The following is a 15,419-nucleotide window of genomic DNA, read 5'->3' on the forward strand; positions in this document are numbered from 1 at the left end:
ATATATGGAAAAGAGTAAACAGTTTTCTTTCTTTTTACAATATTTTTATTCAGAAGAAAAAAAAACAAGATTTACAGAGTAACTCAACGTAACTTGTGTACATTCATATATTGTAATAAAATTGATCAAAATGTTATAGCATAACACAAAGGTATACTACTCTGTAATCAAAAATTTAAAGATTAGTCATACATCATAAAATAATTTTTTTATATAAAAAAGTCAACCTCCTACCAACTACCAAAGATAAAAGCCGATGGATGATAATGGATAATTAGAAAAAAAAACGTATTCGCTTAAGAAGAGAAGATAAAAATATACATCAAAATCTGTGCACTGTTAAGCTTTATAAATTGGAAAAGTAATTTAGGAAAGGTCCCCAGATATCATAAAAAGATCATTTCGAATTTAAGACTGAGCAGCGGATCTTTTCTAAATTTAATTAATACATAATATCACGTAGCCATTGAAGATGTGTAGGAGGGGTAGACTCCTTCCATTTAAGCAAGATTTCTCTTCTTGCTAAAAGAGAAGTAAAAACTAAAACCTGTAGGTTAGGAGTATTTAAAGTTATATCTTCATTTACAGTAATCCCAAACAAGGCAGTAAGGGGATATGGGTCAAATTGGACCCTAAAAAGTTGTGAGAAAGTATGAAATACTTCCCGCCAAAACTTTTCAATTTTAGGGCAAAACCAAAACATATGAATTAAAGAGGCATCAGCAGAGTTGCATTTATTACAAAGTGGAGAAACATTCAGGTAAAAACTGGACAGCTTCTGTTTAGAAATGTAAGCTCAATGAACCACTTTAAATTGTAGAAGAGAATGATGAGCACAGAAAGATGATTTATTAACCCGTTTAAGAATTTTATTCCATCTATCATCAGAAATCTGATAATTTAGGTCATCCTCCCAAGCTTTTTTTTATTTTATCTAAAAAGTCTTGTCTAGAATCAATCAACAAGTTATAGATACCAGTAATAGAACCATTAACAAAAGGTTTTAAATTTAAAAGATCGTCCAGTAAATTTTTATCAGGACCTGTAGGAAAAGGAGTTAATTAGAAACGTAGGAAATCTCTAATTTGAAGGTATCTGTAAAAATGTGTTTTTGGGAGTGCAAATTTATTTGACAATTGGTCAAATGAAGCAAGAGATCCTGAGATAAACAGGTCCCAAAAATGCTTAATACCTAGTTCATCCCAGTCCTTAAAGGCTTTGTCAGTCATGGAAGGGATAAATAAAATAATTAAGGAAAATAGATGATAATGAAAAATTCGTTAAACCAAAAAATTTCTTAAATTGAGCCCAAATCCTTAAAGTTTGCTTAACAATTATGTTATCTGTTATTGTATTTGCTGAAAAAGAGTATGATCCAAGAAGACAGACAATAGAGGAATTTTTTACAGAATTAACTTCCTAAGACCTACTTTGATTCTTTAGATTCAATTTTAACATCTTATATTTGGAATAATAAACAAGCTCATTTAAGTAAAGTTTACCTACAAAGAAATAGAGATGGGTGGATTAGCCCTACCCAATTTTAGGTTTTACTATTGGGCTGCCAATATAAGAAATATTACTTTCTGGTCCTATTATATTTATTGTAAAGATTGCCCATCATGGGTCTCCTTAGAAAAGAGTAAACAGTTGACATTTTGGGCAAACACACTTCATCAGGATTGGAAAAAAAAGATGAGACATCAAAGCAAGAAGATGGGGGGATGGGAGGAAGAAGAACAAAGTGGTAGGTGATAGGTGAATCTGGAAGTGGGGATGTGTGAAGAAAAGAGATGGGAAGTTGATTGGTGGAAGAGATAAAGGGTTGGAGAAGGGGGGAATCTGATAGGAGAGGATAGAATACACAATACTCCATATTAGGCCTCACCAATGTCTTATACAATTTCAGCATAGCATCTCAACTCCTGTACTCAGTACATTGATTTATGAAGGCCAATTTGCCAAAAGCATTCCTTACAACCTTATCTATCTGTGAGTTATGGATCTGTATTCCCTGATCCCACTGTTCTAATGCACTCCTTAGTGTCCAACTGCTCACCATGTAAGACCTACCCTGATTTGTCCTTCCAAAGTGCAGCACCTCACACTTGCCTGCACTAAATTCCATCTGCCATTTTTAGTCCATTTCACCAGGTGGTCCCGATCCCACTGCAAGCTTTAACCCTTGCTCACTATTTACTACGTACCCAATCTTGTTACCATCTGCACATCTGAGGATCCAATTTATCACATTATCATTCAGATTGCTGATATAGACGATAAACAGCCAGCACCAGTCCCTGCAGCACTCCACTAGGCACAGGTACAGTTGCACTCTCTGGCTTCTTCCACAAAGCCAATGTCTAATCCAATTTACTACTTCATCTTGAATGCCAAGGCACAGAACCTTCTTAATCTACCTCTCATGCAGGACCTTGTCAAAGGCCTTACAAAAGTCCATGTAGACAACATCCACTGTCTTGCCTTCATCAACTTTCCTGGTTACTTGCTCAAAAACTAAGATAGTTTAAACACAACTTATTCTGCACAAAACTATATTGTCTATCCCTAATCAGTGCTTGTCTACCCAAAAGCTTATATCCGGTCACTTAAAATACATTCAAATAAAATTCCCACTACTGATGTAAGGCTCACCAGCCTATAATTTCCTGGCTTATTCTTAAAGCCTTTCTTAAACAACAGAACAATGTTAGCTATCCTCCATTCATCCAGCACCACACTTGTGGCTAAAGATGTTTTAATTATCACTGCTACAGCCCCTGCAATTTCTGTACTTCTGTATCAGTTTGAATCCAGCAATATTAAACCATAAACCTAATTGTGGTGATGAGATAAATGTATTTTAATTTTAATTTAACTTAGCTGAACTTAATTATAGTTTAACATGTCCTATCAGCCAAAGAAAATCAAGATATATAGTAAAGAACTTAAGAAAGGTTTGTAAAGGTGGAACAGTCAATACAGCTGCCTCACCTGAGCTCCGTTTCTGACCTCGGCTGCTGTCAGTGTGGTGTTTGCACCTTATAGTCACAGGGGTTTCTTTTAGGTGTTCTGGATCATATCCCAAAGGCATTAATGGTTGCATATTCTATTCCTCATGACATTGAAAAGGCCAGTTCTTAGAGTAATCCCCTTAACTCATTCCCTCATTTCCTTGGCCCTATCTTCTCTCACAGTCTCAACTCTCCTTCAGTCTTCTGCCACACTCATATATCAGAAGGAATTTGTAGTAGTCAGTTAACCCACCAATCAGCACCAAAATGTCCTCCTTTGGCTACTGTAAATGACCTATGAGTGTAGGTAAGCAATTAAAAGGGACTGATGGGTGTTTGAAAGAGACAGAGACATACACTTAAGTGTGTGTGTATGGGGTTGGGGGGTGTGGAGAGGGAAGGTGTCATTGGGACTGAAGGATTGCTGTTCTGAGAGTTAACCTGGACCACATGTGCTGAATGGTCTCTTGTTATGTCATAGTAAGTAAGAAAAGGAACTACCTGTAAAACCATCTGCTCCCTACACTTTTTTGGAAAATAATCAATCCTGAAATCTCCCAAAGGAACACAGATGCTGTTTGACCTACTATGTATTTCTAGCATTTGTTCCTCTTATTTCAAATTACCAAAATTTGCAGATTTTTAAAAAGAATTATTATTTATGCCAATCATGACTTTTGCCCTATCTTTTCTCACCAAATCTATTTCCCCACAGAGCCTTTGCATGAGCTGCACCAAGCTTCCATGCATCCCTCAGCATGTAGTCCTGCACTCTGGAGTCTGCAGCATCCCCTTTCAGACATCTCACTGTTGTGTAAGACCAACAGGCTTTGGGCACAACAAATGGTATCTTTCACTGAATTGATAATGTTCCAGCAGCACTCGATGCCTTTCTTGGTGTGTCCCTAGGAACAGCCCATAGATCAGTGAGTCTTCTGTTAAACAGATGTTGGAGATAAACTGACACAAAGACCCATGCCTCATTCTCCACACCCTCTTAGCTAATCCACAATCTGCAAAGTGGGTGACTGTCTCTTCCCCACTGCAGTCATCCCAAGAATAGTGTGCACTGGGGATGATATGTCATCTGTACAGGAAGGTCTGACTTTCAGAGCCCCTCTCTCCACTAGCTAAGTGAGGTCTTGGTGCTTGTTCATGAGTTCTGGTGATGTGGCATTCTGCCAAGTGATTTGAACAGTTCACTCAGAAAACCACCTCACGGTATCCATTGATCTACAATCTGTGATACAGATGGATCAGTATCTGCGATCAGCTTGAGTTGGCATTGGCAGCCAAAGTCAGCTGTGGTAAGAGTGAGGCTACATTCTTTGGCAGCTGGCTGGACTATCCAGTGAATACTTCACTACCTGACAGTGTTGGGAATCCGGTTCAGAGTGACTGAGTTGTGCAACAAGAATTGGCTGGAACAGATTGGGAAGGTAAACAAAAGTTGATTCTAAGGATAAGGTATTTTCTGTTAGTAGCTGGGAAGAACTTGTTCATCAGATGTGATGTGCGCTCAGGACTACTGTTCTCAGTGCAAGACTGTCCTGTTCCGCCATGGTAATCACCTGTGCTATCTTCCAGTTCATCTGACGGGCCAAAGGTTGAGCAGGTCTGATAGGTAAAGATGCCAAGTCCCCACAGGACAGAGGCAAAAGTGTACCCAACGTTGCCTCATCCTTATGATAAACTATTATATTGAGCTGTGCATTGATGCAAAATAGTTAGACACCAAGTGTCGCTATGTGCTGAAATTCTACCAGTCCCTGGTATTGTGAAGGAAAAAGGTCTGGCCACATTGCTGTGTAATGTCACAGTCAGCTGAATGTTGCTGCATTAATTGCCGCTTGTGAAAGAGTTCTTCCAAGGAAACGCACATTACCACATGTCTATCAGGCAGTGGTCAGCACAGGACTCTGCATTACCACTTATAAATAAGTGCAGTTTTTTAAACTTTCAATAATAGACTTTATTAAATGCAGAAATATATGATTATTCCAAGGAAAAAGGCTGTCTGTTTGTCAGGGTCGACCTTGGAGGTTGTGTCCCAGTTGTCTACATGATACGCAAGCCAGTGTGCAGCAGAGCAGTACCATATGGACAGCAAGCTGTAGTCCATGTGGCAGGCTCCCTCCTCTCCACACAGCTGATGAATACAAAGTAAGGGGAGAGACTGATATTGTTTGGGAATGTGGCATTGCTTAAGTTGCTAGTCAGTGTTGAACTCAACATACGACTGCTTTAGAGACTCCAGCTCAATGGCGTTTACTCCCAAAGTCTTCCACATGAATTGGTAGAGCCCCAAAGCAGAGGAGGTTTGAGATCAGCGTTTTCCTTCTCTTAGTTGAGCTGCCAATCACAGCTGATGAGCCCCATCTGCACAAAGTGACTGGTTTTAAGACACCAGTAATCTGCCTTTGCTCCTCTCCTGTCAATAGAAATGGTCCTGTCAGGCTTGGTAGCTAAGCCAGAGGTGAAGGCAAAGAAATGGACTTGGTTTTCAGAGGCTATTTGAGACACCATAGAGAGCATTTAATATGTTGTAAGAGCTTATTCCACTTCCATCCTCAGCTTTAACAACTTTAAGGAACCAAATTCAAAGAAAGAAACAGTGCAAAAAACACTTTTATATTCATGGTCTTTGTGTTCAAACAAGCAAACACTCAAACAAACAGCTCCATTGCCACTCACGTGACTCCCTGAACTAATACCCTTGTCAATCTTCAAGGGGCTACCCCATCCATTTGTATGGTATAGAGGGAATTATCCTTTCTGATAGATTCTTTGCATTGGTTGCACTGAGCTTCAGTACATCCCTCAGCATTTACTCCTGTAGTCTGGAATGTGCCAGTTGGCATCATCCCATCAGATCTCTTGCTGTGTCAGAAGACCAACAAGTTTCAGATCGACCAAAGAGAATCCTTCAGTGAGTTGATGATTTTCCAGCAACACTTGACATCTGTCTCAGTGTGTGATCTTGGGAACAGCCCGTAGATCAGCACATCATCTGTTTCACAGCTGCTGGGGATGAACCAGGACACAGACCATTCCATCTGTCTCTTAGCAAGGTGGTGGACAACCACTTCTTCCCCATCGCAGCTGTTCTGAGGGCAGTGTACATTGGGGGTGATGCTTTCTGTAGGAGAAAGCTCTGACTGGGAAGGCACCTCTCACTACCAGTCACATGAGGTCCTGTTGCTTTTTGGTCAGACCTGGCAATGAGGCCTGCCAAATGGCTGGGACATTTGCTCAGAGAACAATCCCACAGAATCCATAGTTCTTTGTTCCACTATGTCTGCAGTGTATTCCCTGCTTCCTCACTGCCTGATAGACTTGTGGTCAAAGGTGTTTACTTGGAAGAATTCTTCCCCAAAGAACAGCTAGGGTGGCTAAGTCCAACTGACTGAGATGCTGCATGGCTATGGGGCCAGACCTATCTTCTGCAATACCAGAGACAGGCAGAAACTCAGCACGTACATGGTGCTCATGTACTTTTGATGGCACATTGTCTGATACAGCCACAAGTAAGACTATAAGACTTAAGAGTAGAATTAGGCCACTCAGTTCATCAGCTCTGCTCCACAATTCCATCACTGCTGATTTATTATCCCTCTCAACTCCATTCTCCTGCCTTCTTCCTTTAACCCTTGACAACCTGACTAAGCAAAACGTATCAATCTCTGCTTTAAATATATTCTATGACTTAGTCTCCACATCTGACCATGGCAAAGAATCCCACAAATTCACCACTCTCTGGTTTGAGAAATTCATTTTCATTCCTGTTCAAAATGTACATCCCTCTAGTCTGAGGCTGTTCCCTTTGGCTCTAGACTCATCCACTATAAGAAACATCCTCTCCACATCCCGTAAGACATAGGAGCAGAATTAGGCCATTTGGCCTTTTGAGTCTGTTCTGCCATTTAATCATGGCCGATCCTTTTATTTCCACACCTCAGCTCCATTCCACGGCCTTCTCCCCTTAATTTGTTGCCATGGCCAATCAAGAACCTATCAATCTCTGCCTTAAATACACCCAACGACCTAGCCTCCACAGCTGTCTTTGGTAACAAATTCACTGCCCTCTGGCTAAAGAAATTTCTCTGCATCTCTGTTTTAAATAGATGCCCCTCTATCCTGAGGCTGTGCCCTCTTGTCCTAGACTTCTGCACCATGGGAAACATGCTTTCCACATCTACTCTGTCTTGGCCTTTCAACATTCGAAAGATTTCAATGAGATCACCACTCATCCTTCTGAATTCCAGCAATTACAGCCCCAGAGCCATCAAACATACCTGATATAAAAATCCTTTCATTCCCAGAATTGTCCTTGTGAACCTCCTTTGAACCCCTCCAATGCCAGCACATTTTTTCTTAGATAAGGAGCCAAAAACTGTTCACAATACTTAAGATGAGGCCTCACTAGTGCCTTATAAAGCCTCAGCATCATATTCCTGCTCATATATTCTGGACCTCTTGAAACAAATGTTAACTCTTCATTTGCCTTCCTCACCACTGATTCAACCTGCAAGTTAACCTTTAGGGTGTTCACCAGAAGGACTCTCAAGTCCTTTTGCATCTCAGATTTTTAGATTTTCTCCCCATTTAGAAAATTGTGTGCACATTTACTTCTACTATCAATGTGCATGACCATGCATTTTCCAACAACGTATTTTATTTTCCTCTTTCTTGCCCATTCTCCTAATCTGTTTTAAGAATTTCTGCAGCCTTCCTGTTTCCTCAATACTACCTGCCCCTCTACCAATCTTCATATCACCTGAAAACTTGGCATCAAAGCCAACTATTCCATCATCTAAATCATTGATATACAGCATAAAAAGAAGTGGTCCCAATATCAGCCTCTGCAGAACACAACTGGTCACTTGCAGCCAACCAGAGAAGGATCCTTTTATTCCACTTGCTGCCTCCTACCAATCAGCTAATGCCCTAACCATGCTAATAACTTTCCTGGAATACCATAAGCTCTTAACTTGGTAAGCAGCCTCATGTGTGGCACCTTGTCAAAGGCCTTCCAAGTATACAACAACCACTGCATCCCCTTTATCTATCCTACTTACAATCTCCTCAAAGAAGTCCAACAGGTTTGTCAGGCATGATTTTCCCTTAAAGAAAGCATGCTGACTTTGTCCTATCCTGTCCTGTTTCACTAAGTACTCCATAACCTCATAATTAACAATTGCCTCCAACATCTTCCCAACCACTGATGTCAGGCTATCTGGTCTGTAATTTCCTTTCTGCTGTCTGCCCCCTTTCTTAAAGAGTGTAGTGATATTTTCAATTTTCCAATCCTCTGGCTCATTTCCACAGATGCTGCCTGACCTGCTGAGTTCCTCCAGTTTGTTTGTATGTGTTGATTTACTTAGTTCATCTGCCATCTCCTTGTCCCCCATCATTATTTCTCTGGCCATATCTTCTTCTGGTCCAATATCCACTCTAATCTCTCTTTTATTTTTTATATACTTGAAAAAGCTTTTACTATCCACCTTGATATTGTTTGCTAGCTTGCATTCATCATTCATCTTTTCCCTGTGTTTAGACCTGAATACAATCATCCCTCATTCTTCTAAACCAGCAAAAACAGGGCCAGAGACATCATGCACTCCTCGAATGTTAACCCTTTGATTTCTGTGATTATTCTCATAAACTTCCTCTGGACCTTCTCCAATGCCAGCACATCTTTTCTTAGATAATGGACCCAAGCCAGCTCATAATACTCCAAGTGGGGTCTGGCCAGTGCATTATAAATCCTCAGGATCACATCTCTGCAGTTATGTTCTAGTCCTCTTGAAATGAATGCTAATATTGCATTTGCCTTCCTTACCACTGACTCAACCTGCAAGTTAACCTTCAGACAATCCACATAAGAACTCCTAAGTCCCTTTGCACCTCTGATTTCTGAATTATCCTCATTCAGAAAATAGTCTACACATTTATTCTTTCTACCAAAGTGCATGACCATACACTTGTCTACACTATATTCCCCCTGCCACTTCTTTGCCCATTTTCCCATTCTGTCTAAGTCCTTCAGCAGACTCCTTGTTTCCTCAGCATTATCTTCCTGTTGTCTGCAAACTTGGCCACAAAGCTATTAACTCTGTCATTCAAATCATTGATGTATAGCATGAAACAAAGTAGTCCTAATGCCGATCCCCGAGGAACATCACTTATCACTGGCATCCGAACAGAGTAGGCCTCTTTTATTCCAACCTTTTGCCTTCTTCCAGTCAGTAAATTTTCAATCCATGCTACTATCTTTCCTATAATACAATAGGCTTTTATCTTGTTTGGCAACCTCATGTGTAGCACCTTGTCAAAGGCCTTCTGAAAGTAAAAGTTAACCACTCACTGACTCTCTTTTGTCGATCCTATCTGTTACCTCCAAGAACTCCAACAGATTTGTCAGGCAAGATCTTCCCTTAAGGAAACTATGCTGACTTTGGCTTACTTTATCATGCACCTCCAAATACCCTGAAACCTTATCCTTAATAATGGACTCCAACATCTTTCAACCACTGAAGTCAGGCTAACTGGCCTATAATTTCCTCTCTTCTGCCTCCCTCCCTTAAAGGGTGGAGTGACTGTTGCAATTTTCCAGTCTGTGGAACCATTCCAGAATCTAGTTGTTCTTGAAAGATCATTACTAATGCTTTCACAATCTCTTCAGGTACCTCTTTCAGACCTTGGGGTGTAGTCCATCTTGTCCATGTGATATATTTACCTTCAGATATTTCAGCTTCCTAAGCACCTTCTTCTTAGTAATAGCAACTACCCTCACTTTTGCCCCCTGACATTCTTGAATTTCTGGTATACTACTAGTGTCTTCCACTGGGAAGACTGAAGCAAAATACTTATTTAGATCATCCGCCACTTTTTTGCCCCCCATTACTACCTCTGCAGCATTGATTTCCTGTGGTCCAATATCCACTCTTGCCTCCCTTTTGCTCTTTTTATATCTGAAAAAACACTTGGTATTCTCTTTGATACCTTGGGATAGCTTACCTTCATATTTCATCTTTTCTCTCCTTGTGGCTTTTTTTTCCTTTCATTTACTTGTTTTTTAAAAGTTTCTCAATCCTCTCACTGCCCATTAATTTCTGCTGTGTTATATGCCCTCTCTTTTGCTTTTAAGCTGTCTTTGACTATGCTTCTCACACACAGTTGCCTCATCCTCCCTTAAGAATGCTTCTTTATCTTCAAATGTATCTATCTTGTGCCCTTCCAATGCTATGCTCCCAAAGGTTCCTTTACTTTAAGCTCTGTAATCAAATCTGGTTCCTGTCACAACACCCAGTCCAGAGCTGCCTTTCCCCTAGTGGGTTCAAACACAATCTTATTTAGATTTTAAAAAGCCATCTCATAGGTATTCTACAAATTCCGTGTCTTGGGATCCAGCACTAACTGATTTTATATCTACCTGTATATTGAAATCCCCCATTATCATCGTAACATTGCCCTTCTAACATGCCTTTTCTATTTCTCATTGAAAGTTATATCTCACATCCTGACTACTGTTGTGGGCCTATATATGTATCTCCCATCAGGGTCTTTTCTACCCTTGCAGTTTATTAACTCTACCCACAAGGATTCTATACCTGATTCTCAGTCACCTCTTTCTAAGGATTTGATTTCATTTTTTTACCAACAGGACCACCCATCCCCTTTGTATACTTCCCTGACATTTCAATACAATGTGTATCCTTGGATGTTCGCTCACAACTAGGATCTTTCTCCAGCCATGTCTCAGTAAAGCTCACAACTTCATACCAGCCAATCTTTAACTATGCTACATCTGCCTAAATCCATATGCTGCATGCATTGGAATATAGCACCTTTAGTTCTGTATTCATCACCATTGTCAATTTTGTCCCCATGTTCAACTTGGCTTCAACACACTGACTGCAACTTTGCCCCATCATGTGTCTGTCCATCCTCACAGTCTTACTACCCACTGCATCGACTTGTATACTAACTGCCGCATTCTCTGCCCTATCACTCCAGTTCCTATCTTCCTGCCTGCTTAGTTTAAACCCTCCCCAACAGATTGAGCAAACCTGCCCGCAAGAATCTTGGTCCTCCTCAGGTTTAGGTGTAACGTGTCCATTTTGTACAGATAATACCTTCTCCAGAAATCTGAAACCCTGCCCCCTGCACCACTTCCTCAGCCACTCATTCATCTGTAAAATTATCCTCTTCCAAACCAGATCCTCAGCACCTTCAGAAGGTCAGAAGAAACCATTGGATTGGTCAGGCCAAACTCCTGTTTGAAGCTATGTTCCATTTCCTGCTACTGAATCTTAACAAGAGTCAGCATTCTATTGCTTTCACTCTGGCAATTCCAAAGTTTTCTATCAGGTTTAGTGTTTTGAGTCTTTGACCATTGAGCTAGGATTGACAAAAAAAGAGATCTTTGCTAAATCCTTAAAATAGCAGTAGAGGGGAGACTTAATGAATTTAAAAAAACGGAATGGCAGATGGAGCGGAAAATATTCTAATACTTTTCATGCTTATTTGCAAGATGTGATTCCTTACAGTTTGTCAATGGGGGTTTTTAATCAGTGAAAAGTAATGTGGCATATATATCTTTTGATATTTATAAGTATCTTGACTGTGAATTAGGAACCATTTAAGAAAAAAAAACATTCCAGCATACTGCAAATAGTACTGAGAAATTGAACTTGTGCCAGTTTTAAATCCTCCATTTGTAGAGATGAATGCCATCTGTTCAGTAAGGGATGTTACGTTTCTGCCCGTGCTTGTTTTCAATTGTTTTTGACAAAATCAATCAAGTAAAGGTGGACACTGATTGGTCAGCAATGGGAATGAAGGGCTCTTAAGGAGATAAATGCCTGGAAATTCATCTCTGTCTCTCTGCCATATTAATTGATTACAACATGGTCACCGATGACAATTTTGGATGTAATCTGGGTGATTGAACTCTGGAAACACCCAAACCAAAACATCACATACTGTTACGTCAGTCTTACATAAGGAAACACCTTTTCTAAGTATGCTAGCCAGTCCAATCCATCTAATAACAACCCAGTCAGACTACTCTTAAAATCAGCAAAGTGATGGAAACTGTCAACAGTGATGGTAATAATTGCCACTTCCTCACTCATAACCTACCTGCTGAGGTCCTGTTTAGGTTTTACCTGGTCTGCTTATGTCCAGATTTCAAGACGGTCTTGAAAACAACCTGGAAAAAAGACCTAACTCCAGAAGTGAGACAAGTATGACAAAACTTGGTTTGATCATGTGAATCCCTGGTAGAGCACAAGTGTAAAGGCAAAAGGAGCTGGTTGTGGACTACAGGAGGAATAGAGACATTCTAATCCCTATTGATGTCAATGGATCCAGGATTGAGAGGGTGAGCAGCTTTATGTTCCTTGGCATAAACATCACCGAGGATCTCACATGGTCTGTACATACCAGCTGTGTGGTGAAAAAGGCACAACAGCTCCTCTTTCACCTTAGACGGTTGAAGAAGTTTGGTATAGGCCCCTAAATTGTAAGGACTTTCTACAGGGGCACAATTGAGAGCATCCTGACTGGTTGCATCACTGCCTGGCTTGGGAACCGTACTTCCCTCAATCACAGGACTCTGCAGAGAGTGGTGTGGACAGCCCAGCATAAGTGTAGATCTGAACTTCCCACTGTTCATTACATTTACAAAGACAGGTGCGTAAGAAGGACCTGAAGGATCATTGGGAACCTGAGTCACCCCAACCACAAACTATTCCGGCTGCTACCATCCGGGAAACTGTACCGCAGCATAAAAGACAGGACCAACAGGCTCCAGGACAGCTTCTTTCACCAGGCCATCAGACTGATTAACTTATGCTGATACAATTGTATTTCTATGTTATATTGACTGATCTGTTGTACATACTATTTATTATAAATTACTATAAATTGCGCATTGCACATTTAGATGGAGCATAACGTAAAGATTTCTACTTCTGATGTATGTGAAGGATGTAAATAATAAAGTCAATGCAAATCAGTTCAATCAAAGGATAGACACTCCAGTAGCAGGAGTTATACATTGCATAAAGGAACACAATTATGGTTGAAGGAAGTCAATCATTGTAGCCTCAGCATATCACTGCAGGATGTCCGAGGCAGTATCCTAATATTCACCATCTTTATTTGCTTCATCCATTAGCCTCAACATCCATTCCCTCCATTACTCGAACTTTATGAGTGCAGTGTGCACTTCTACAAAATGCACTTCCAATTACTTGCTCAGACCACTCTAACTGTACTTCTCAAATTCATAAACTTACCATTGTTCTAAGAATCACCCCTTGTAATAATGATCAGAGAGGCACAGAAAAGTACTGAGAAGCACCTTTATTGTTTAAACTAACTAGTACATGAATTCATACACTAAATACCTTGTGTGCACACCTACTAAGTTTCCCTGATTCTCCTGAAAAGTCAAAAGAATAGCAAAAGTATTACCCAGGCAAATGAGTCTACGCTGGCCAGGCATTCCTCATAGTCCCAATTCACTTGCCGTGTGTTCCACTTAGGGTCACTGACACCTGTATTTACAATGGTCATTCTTCAAATTTACCGCTGCCAGCACACACAAAGCATCCATTCCTTATCAATTCAAATATTGCATTCCAGTGTCTTAGGCCATAGATCATGCGTCTGACTTTGAACACCTTATTATTGGCTCTGCTCTGAGCCAGCATCTATTTATTGCCCTCTTCCGACAGTGATAATTTATGGCTCTTTGTTCTCAATCAGCAACCACTTTGAATCACTCCAGGCAGGCACCAACCTCAACATTCACAAACCTGCATAATATATCCAACCAAAGAACATCTCACAACTATCATCTTATTTGGAAATTATCTCTAGTCCAGCAGATACCCTGGAGCATCACTGTGTCTTCATTAATACACTGATCAAGCCAAGCAGAGTTGCTTCACAAAATGGCACCCTTCATCCTCAAGCACACAGCAAGAACAAAGACAATTAGTCTGCCTGCTTCCACTGTCTTCATTCATTCAAATTCACTGATTTGTAGACTGTTGTTCTTTCTGGCCAACTCCATTGAGAAGAACAAGAGCTGTGGGTGCACTGGTATACTACCACCTACAGGTTTCCCTTGAGGTTACACACCATCTTGACTTTGAACTATATTGGTGGTCCTGCATCATCAGCGAGTCTGTATCCTGGAAAATCCTATCCAACATTATTGAACCAGAAGGACTTTGCAAGGGTAATTAGAAACCCTTGACCTCAACCCAGAAATGAACAAGTGTGAGAAAACTTGAAGCATTCTGCAATTGGGCTGAGTGCCATCACTTTAGTTAGAATTGCAGGGCTTATAAAACTTTGTGTTCTTTTATTTTTTCTACTGCATGTTTTCATCCGACTGTGCCACTGTACTTGTAACTTGTTATTTCATGTATTTGTACTTATAAAGCAGCAATATTGAGATTTTTATTGAAGCCAAATAGTTTAAACAAAATGGAACTTTTCTACACCTTATTTTATGTACTTAATAAATCTTAGAATTATTTATTTCTGCAAATATCTGATTAGATTCTTTAAAAAAAACAATGTTTACTTTAGGAGGGTACACACACAACAGGAATAGTCAAGTTTTCAAAAAGTTAAAGAAGTGTGACATTTGACCTTATCTTCACCATCACTAGTTTCATTATCCCATATTATTTAGACTACATCTGTAACTATAGTTCCATGAAAGAAAAAATACTTAAAATAGAAGTATAACATTTTAACATTGTACTTCATTAACGGCATGCTTAGTTTATGATTTTTTTTCAGTATTTCCACATTAAGAAGCCCCATTATACAGAAATCAACTGATTCAGTAATGATATTTCTGTCTTATACTATATTATGGATGTTAAGATGTGTTTTCCTACTTTTGGAAGAATCAGAAAAGAAAGATAGTTTTGTTTGTGTAATTTTCTTTAAAGCTTCACCATTTCAAAGATTTCTTCCATTGTCACTCCTCAAGGATGCTTGCTTTGCTCACTGTCTACTCTCTGTACACCAAGAACAGTGTGGCTAGGCACAGCTCAAGCACCATTGCTGATGACACAATTACTGTTCGCAGAATTTCAGATGGTGATGAGGAGGTGTACAGGAGTGAGATAGATCAGCTGGTTGAGTGGCACTCAAAGTCAATAAGCCCAAGCAATTGATTGTGGACTTCAGGAAGGGCAACTCGAAGGAACACACACAAGTCCTCATTGAGCGAACAGCAGTGGAAAGGGTGAGCATTTTCAAGTTCTTGGCTGTCAACAATTCTAAAAGATCTATCCTGAGCTCAGCATATTGATGCAATTACAAAGAAGGCACAACATTGGCTATATTTCATTAGGGATTGGGGAGACT

The 15,419-nt window shown here is 40.0% G+C and overlaps 1 protein-coding gene across 6 annotated transcripts in view; it reads left to right on the top strand.

Moving 5' to 3' along the window:
* Positions 1-15,419, top strand: part of LOC132399771 (RIPOR family member 3-like) — a 187,369-nt gene that overhangs the window by 65,836 nt on the left and 106,114 nt on the right. For 5 of the 6 annotated variants that reach the window (XR_009514069.1, XR_009514068.1, XM_059980503.1 and 2 more), the window contains exon 2: positions 15,139-15,297. The exons of the other annotated variant lie outside the window; for it this stretch is intronic. The gene's annotated coding sequence lies outside the window, so the exon portion shown is untranslated. The remainder of the gene's footprint in view (positions 1-15,138; positions 15,298-15,419) is intronic. 6 annotated transcript variants of the gene reach the window in all.

The sequence above is a fragment of the Hypanus sabinus genome, chromosome 9 (genome assembly GCF_030144855.1).
Source record: "Hypanus sabinus isolate sHypSab1 chromosome 9, sHypSab1.hap1, whole genome shotgun sequence".
NCBI lineage: Eukaryota > Metazoa > Chordata > Chondrichthyes > Myliobatiformes > Dasyatidae > Hypanus > Hypanus sabinus.